Source organism: Triticum aestivum, chromosome 7D, assembly GCF_018294505.1.
Source record: "Triticum aestivum cultivar Chinese Spring chromosome 7D, IWGSC CS RefSeq v2.1, whole genome shotgun sequence".
NCBI lineage: Eukaryota > Viridiplantae > Streptophyta > Magnoliopsida > Poales > Poaceae > Triticum > Triticum aestivum.
This window is the reverse complement of record NC_057814.1, coordinates 28,001,092-28,007,801: the sequence shown is the minus strand read 5'-3', so window position 1 is coordinate 28,007,801 and position 6,710 is coordinate 28,001,092. Positions and strand designations below refer to the sequence as shown.

At 40.4% G+C, this 6,710-nt stretch overlaps 1 pseudogene; it reads left to right on the top strand.

The window, feature by feature from the left end:
* The first annotated feature begins 3,477 nt into the window (after positions 1-3,477).
* The window catches only part of LOC123170679 (uncharacterized), a 4,117-nt pseudogene continuing 884 nt past the window's right edge, over positions 3,478-6,710 (top strand).

Genomic DNA, 6,710 nt, shown 5'->3' with positions numbered 1-6,710 from the left:
GTTCTACGAGAAAATCTATTTATATATATGCATAACGTGTACAATATGTAGTATCGTAAAATACCAGCAAACAAAAAAAAATTAAACGGAAAACACAAAATTAATGGAAAAATAAAAATTAAAACCAAAACCCCCCAAACATTTAGTACCGGTTGGTGCTACCAACCGGTACTAATGGTCTACCAGCACCCGGGCCTGGCTCGTGCCACGTGGTGACACTTTAGCGCCGGTTCGTGCCGAACCGGTAGTAAAGGGGGGGGGGGCTTTAGTCTCCACTCTTTAGTGCCGGTTGCAGAACCGGCACTAAAGGCCCTTACGAACCGGCGCTAAAGCCCGGTTCTGCACTAGTGAAGTATTTCACATTCTCAGGTATGCAAAAGAAACGGCTTAGTTTTGAATGATTTTGATTACAGAGTATAAGCCATGCCTCGCAACAATTTGCACAATATAACATTAGTGTTTCCTCCTTATTAGTTATGTGCATCATGCAGTGTGTGCTAATTTAGCAATAGCCACATTCAGATATATTAGAGGTTAAAAATTTGTAACATGAATTTTTTCTGTTCTTGAGAGTTTCAGATATGCAGATTCCACACTCTGACTAAAACTTCTGATTATTGTTGACCATCGTTATCTAATAAGTTGGTTCCGACGATCGCATCCTCATACCTGAACATTACGAGTATGGTACGGGTAGAGGTTACAGCAGTATATGATTCTCATAGATTTTTATCTTGTACTTCTATTTTGACAATATATACTTTGGTACTCAGCCTTAGAAAAGAATGATAATTGAATAATTACTTTTGACATTATTAGTGAGGTTCCATGTCCACCCTTGCTAATTCAGCAGTTTTGTCAGGATGATAGGTAGCATTGCATGTGTACATAATTGGGCTAGATTAATATTCTGCTGTAGACTTTCAAAAGTGTTCTGTGTTGGCCATAATTTTGGATCTAGATGGGCAAGCTTAATCTTCAGAGACAACTACTTTTTTCGATGCTGTGATTGCTTATGAAGATTAATCTTCACCAAGGTGCCTCTCTGTATTGCAGATTAAGCAGTTCGTATGGCAGATTAAGCAGTTCAGCAGTAATGGTGGGCGGCACCAGGTTCATGCAGCCATGCACAATGGCTTTAACCGAGTGCACTCCACTGGGATGCGACACCAATCTCGGCGTAGCCGGTAAGGTAAGCAGACACCTCTCAGTGCTAGAGCGCAATATCATGTCACAACTTCAACATTTTGCATACTACCAACATTGTTTTTCTTTGATCTGATAAAATCAAGATAGTTGGGTATTAAAAGCTCCTAATGTACGGCCAAGTTTCTTTTTTGCACCGGGCTGTTTCAGAGTAATTGCCATCACGTAGTATGTAACGTTGCCATGCTAACTAAGTTTAAAACACATAGTATGGGCATGATAGTCTTATTTCCACACCATCAAAGAGACATTTGATGTGTTGTACCGTATTAGAAGGTAAGGTTCTTTTGATTTGGTTGATTAACTTGGCAGCTAATTAATGAGATATTTCCGTTGATAATCATGAACTTGACAGTTATATACTTTCCACTTTTTGCTCTTCGCAATCTCGGCTTGCTTCCAGGTCCTACATGGGTACGAAATGATGGCAGGCCTCTTCTCACCGAAGGAACTATAAGAACATATGAATAGTAAAATTTTAAGACTGAGGTGTCCCATACTATTAAGTCATACAAAGCTTCACAATAAATGAATCTTTTAGGTGATTCGTCTGGAAGGTTTACATCTTTGTACTGGCCCTTGGATGGTTCACATGATATAAATACATGAAATTTTAAATGAAGGAAGTTGTACAATTCTGATTGCACTCATGAGTATTTGGATAGATAACATAACTAAATTACATTATAGGGGGCCATGTACAATAGACATTGGGGAAAATTAGATTCTTCAAATATCTTTGATCTGCGCTCAATCTCAATATCCTGAGTTTTGTTCTTTAATATGAACCTGCTATTCCTTCTATGGATAAATAGAGAAAATACGGGACAATAGTGAAACAATTTTTATTTTGTTTTCTTACCATAGACATTGGGGCAACCTGGCATGCTTTGTACATGTAACGAAAGTGCAATTTTGTTTTGTTACCAAATCAAATCCTTTGGTTTTTTGGGTGTGCAGACAAAGGATATTAACTTTGATTTACTAAATTTATATAATATGTCTTAAGCATAAGAAATAAATGCTTAATCAGAACGCAAAAACAAGGAGAGACGATAGAATAAATATAAACTAGATGAAACTATTCTATGCTTCATTATATTTATTTCAAAGTTATAATTATTTATAAGGCATTTGAGTTCCATTTTAGGATGCCCACAAAAATTAGCACTTTAGTTTTCACATTTGTTTTAGAAGGAAATACACACATATATAAAAAAATTCTAACAAGTATAGGAGTGACAACTATTTGCAAAATCAATAGACTTTCAAGAGACCATTGCTAAGTAACCATGCATTAAAAACTAGCCCGTGCAGACGCACGGGTTGTTGACTAGTATATATAGCTTGCATATTTCACTATATTTATTCATATTTGAGCTACTCAGCCCTCTGTTTCTATTTCTGCGAGGCTGCCATGAGCTTATTTAGCCAGGAATCAAGATGTGATTTCTGTCTAGCACACAACAGCTTGATTGAGCTAGGTATCATGTCTACATCAAATTTTTTGTCGTGTGCCAGGGCAGAAGTTGAGATATTAGAGAAAACTGACTAGCTCATGTATTCCGCTTTGACTCCACCTTCAAGGTTCAGGGCTGCACTCGCCTCGCATCGTATGTTGCCGCAAGCTTCGTCAACATGCTTTCGGAGCCTTGGGCCGCCATGATTGTCCCGTTCAACATCTCCAATGACTCCCCTGATGTCGTGCTGGTGCCCACGCAGATGGCATCGGCGACGCCACCCTGCAGCCCAACCCTCTACACTTCCTCCTGGGTTTGGGTGTGTTGTGCGGTGTGAACCCAACAAACCTGTTCACCCTGTCTGCCACATGATCCGGCAACCTCCATCGACTCTTTCTGCTTCTCCCGTCTATGTAACACCGCTCTCCTTAGCAGCACTTGGAGTCGAGGTGGTCTTTCGATCAGTTTCGAAATTCTGGACTCAAAACATTGTCGCTCGTGCAGAAAACTATGGGAAAGAACTGCTATTTCGATGAGTTCTGAAATAGACACGGGACTGATTACGACCATCTATCTGAATTTAATAACAACAATCTTTTGAGGCACCCAGACATATAAAGAGCGATAAAGAAAACCCGAGTTCGTGGAGACTCCTCCCCTGTCCACTCGCTCGCTCCAGCGGGCCGTGGCGGCCTCCGCTTCCCGCCTCTCCTCCCCTCGCGCGTCGCATCCACGACCGGCACCTGGAGGACGGCGTCAGTTAACCTGAGGGTCGCCACGCAGCCTGACTCCGCCTTCGCCTCCGCCTCCTATGAGCCGCCAGAGTTCTCACCGCCAGCCGGGTTGGTGCCCCGTGCCCAGGCGCATCGCGGTCAAGGATGGCCAGCTCGGCAGCATCGCCGGTGTCTCCCTCGCCCTGCCTTTCCGCCTCGGCACCAGCCTCTTTGTCGTAGGGTTCTTCCCCTAGGATCCTCTTCTAGCTGGGCTTGAAATTGAGCACCACAAGGCTGATAGTTTTCTCTGCTTCTGATTTATTCTTTGCTTTAACTGTTGGTGCATTCTGGCTAAAACTTTCAGCTGTCCATTTTGTTGAAAGGTGAATAACTTTTATGTTCGCAACACCTGCATTTTTTAGCTGACAATTTTCATGTATGGACAATCATTGTGTTTACGATTGCCATGTAAAATTTTCAGGTGTGAGAGGCCAACATTTCGTCCAACGGTTTAAGAAACGGGAGGAAAGAAACAGTTCCCTTATAAGGTATGCAAGAATTTCCTCACCAATTCTGTGGTTTCTTAGGTGATATATGTCGTTGCTGTATCAAATTTTATGTTTCTTTCTAATGTAATATCTGAATCATATTTGACAAACAAGCATGATCTTCCTACACTGTTTCAAAGCTTCCACCCCAGCCGATAGAGATCTGGGCATACGAGGTCTAGTTCTTTGCCTTTTGTTTTTGTGTAGTACCAGTCCCAGAACCTGACCAGTACATATTTTGTCATCAGGGATCTCCTTTCCGTAAAACAGCACGAGAAACCCTTGTTGAATTGGAGTTGCCACACTTGCTACACAGGTATTCGATACTGGAAACTTCATGACACATCTGTAAATAGATAGCTAAATGCTCTGCCATCATACATGATGACAGTGTGGAGGTGGAATTAACTTTACTGTTTTTTTGCTGCAGCTCTGGACGTGGCAGTCCCAAGCGACAGGAAATTTTCAAGAAATGTTGTTAAATTTCCTGTAATGAATTTCCATGCTTTTTTGTTTAATATTGTGGATGACGGTATTTTTTGCTCTGAACTTGTTCAAAGTTAAAGAAGATTGAACTTTCAAAAAATAATACCCCTTATTTTTTGGAACTGATGGAAAATTTAATTTGACGGGTGGGAAGATGATGGAGTGTGTCTTATTTTTATTTATAGTGCGGTGATTTGATGGGCCTTTGTGGTGTAGTTATGTATTATCCGCTAACCAACGTATATTTATGTGGGGAAATTTATGCTTTGAACTGCAATTACTATATTGGTGCTACAATATCACATGGTGATGTTTCTTTTCTCTAGGTGGTGGGAGGGTACACGGGATTGATATATTTTTATAGGCCGATTGCTGCTGATTGATTTGAAAAATCGTTGGCCCGATCAAAATCGTAAACCAACTGCAAAATTAAATACCTTAATTGAATGAAAAAGCTTCAAAATGGGAATACAGAGAATTCAAAAAATTGAATGAGAGAGTTCTTGTTAATTTTTTGACCTGGTCAAAATCAGGCTGACCAAATTCTAAATTGAATATCTCAATCAATTGCAAGGCCTTAAAAGTTGGGAAGTATAGTATATACTATGAAAGACTAGTTAACAGCACGTGCAATACAAATGTATTATTTTGAGAGGGAAGGAACAAATCTTGCTTTGCATAAATTCGTTTGGTTGCACCAAGTACCAACATTCAAAGGCCTACGAACTAATCCGTGACTGGATGATTAGGAAGATAGTAGTATCCTTAGCCCACCAGAGTTTAAGTCCTAAACTTGACACTGGTGCTCGTATTATTTTTGACACTGGTGTTCATATTATTTCTGAATTTATTTCAGACTTTCAGCGATGTTCGTTCAGTGGGAGAAGACTTTCCGTCGACTGCGATGCGCCTGTGGTGACTTCGTAAAATCTCAAATGCTATGTCGGTCCAGTCTCTCGGAGATGATCATAGGGGTAGAGTGTACGTGCGTGCATTTATAGGGGTGAGTGTATGCACGTGCATATGAACGACTTCGATTGTACTGTCTTGAAAAAAACACACAAAAGCCTTGTAATATTTCTTTTTTCCCGCACATTTGTAAAGTTGTATTGGAACATAGTATAACAAAATAAATTAACAATATTTATTGCATCAGAAAATTTGCACTGCAGATAGCTCCTTGCAGAGCGGAGACACCAGAATCAAGCATGTTAATTTCATACAGGGGATTTTATATAGTAAAGAGAACAAGAAAGATTGAGAGGATTGTGGAAGATGACGGGGCCCATCTGGGTGCCGTGTCCCTTTGGTCATTGGTTTCTTTTACAAACATCGGCTCGTGCATAGCAGCTTTTTTTGCAGGCCGACAGAGAGCTAGCAAATGATAGCCATCCGATGCATGTGAATGGACGGCTAGTGTTTGAGGGATTCGCTGCATGTTTGACCGTTGGATGCAGCAAATGGGTGGTGCAGATTATGGCTCTATGGCGAGAAATCAGGACCAAGGAAAATTCAAAAATTTATGTACTATAGTAGTAGAGAATAGAATGAGATAACTTTGAGAATATTGACCCGGTCAAAATTGGGTGACCTAATCCTAATTAAAGACCTCAATTTTATGTGAGCTCTTGAAAACTAGGGTGCTTAGTGTTATAGAGGATGAGTATGATAGTTATGCACCGCTTATCTGTGTACAACTTACTATATATAAAATCAAGTGTAAGAAAGATCATCCAGATCTTGTGACAGATCACGGAAAAAATGCTGGCACATGCTACACCGATGATAGATTTTGCGCCAAAAGTAATAGTCTAATAAGCAATATAGCTCATGAGTCGTACATGTTAATCTTTTTATATTTGAACAAATCGTACATGTTAATTGGTGTCATACTTCCCACATGCTTCCCGAGTTTCTTCGGTGGTATTGATTTCAAAAAATACCCTCTCATATTTCAATGTATCCATTCATGCTTGCGCTATCCGGGCCTATGCTTATTTTGACAGGAATAGAGATTTAACTTTTATGTAACAAAGATCAACTAGAATAAACAAATGTTGTGTGATGTGACGGCGCAAGTTGAGATATTGGAAGGAACTGAGAGGCTTATACATTATGTTTCGTCTCTGTCTTCAATGCTGCATAGAGGATGCCATTCTCGAACAAGTTGAGAATTGAGATTGCTAAATAGCCTCGTCTCGACCGTGTGTCCATTCAGTGCATCATCACCACTGATGCGCCACACATATTACCATGTCGATCATTCACCACCTTCTTGTTTTCCTCTTCCTCGCCCC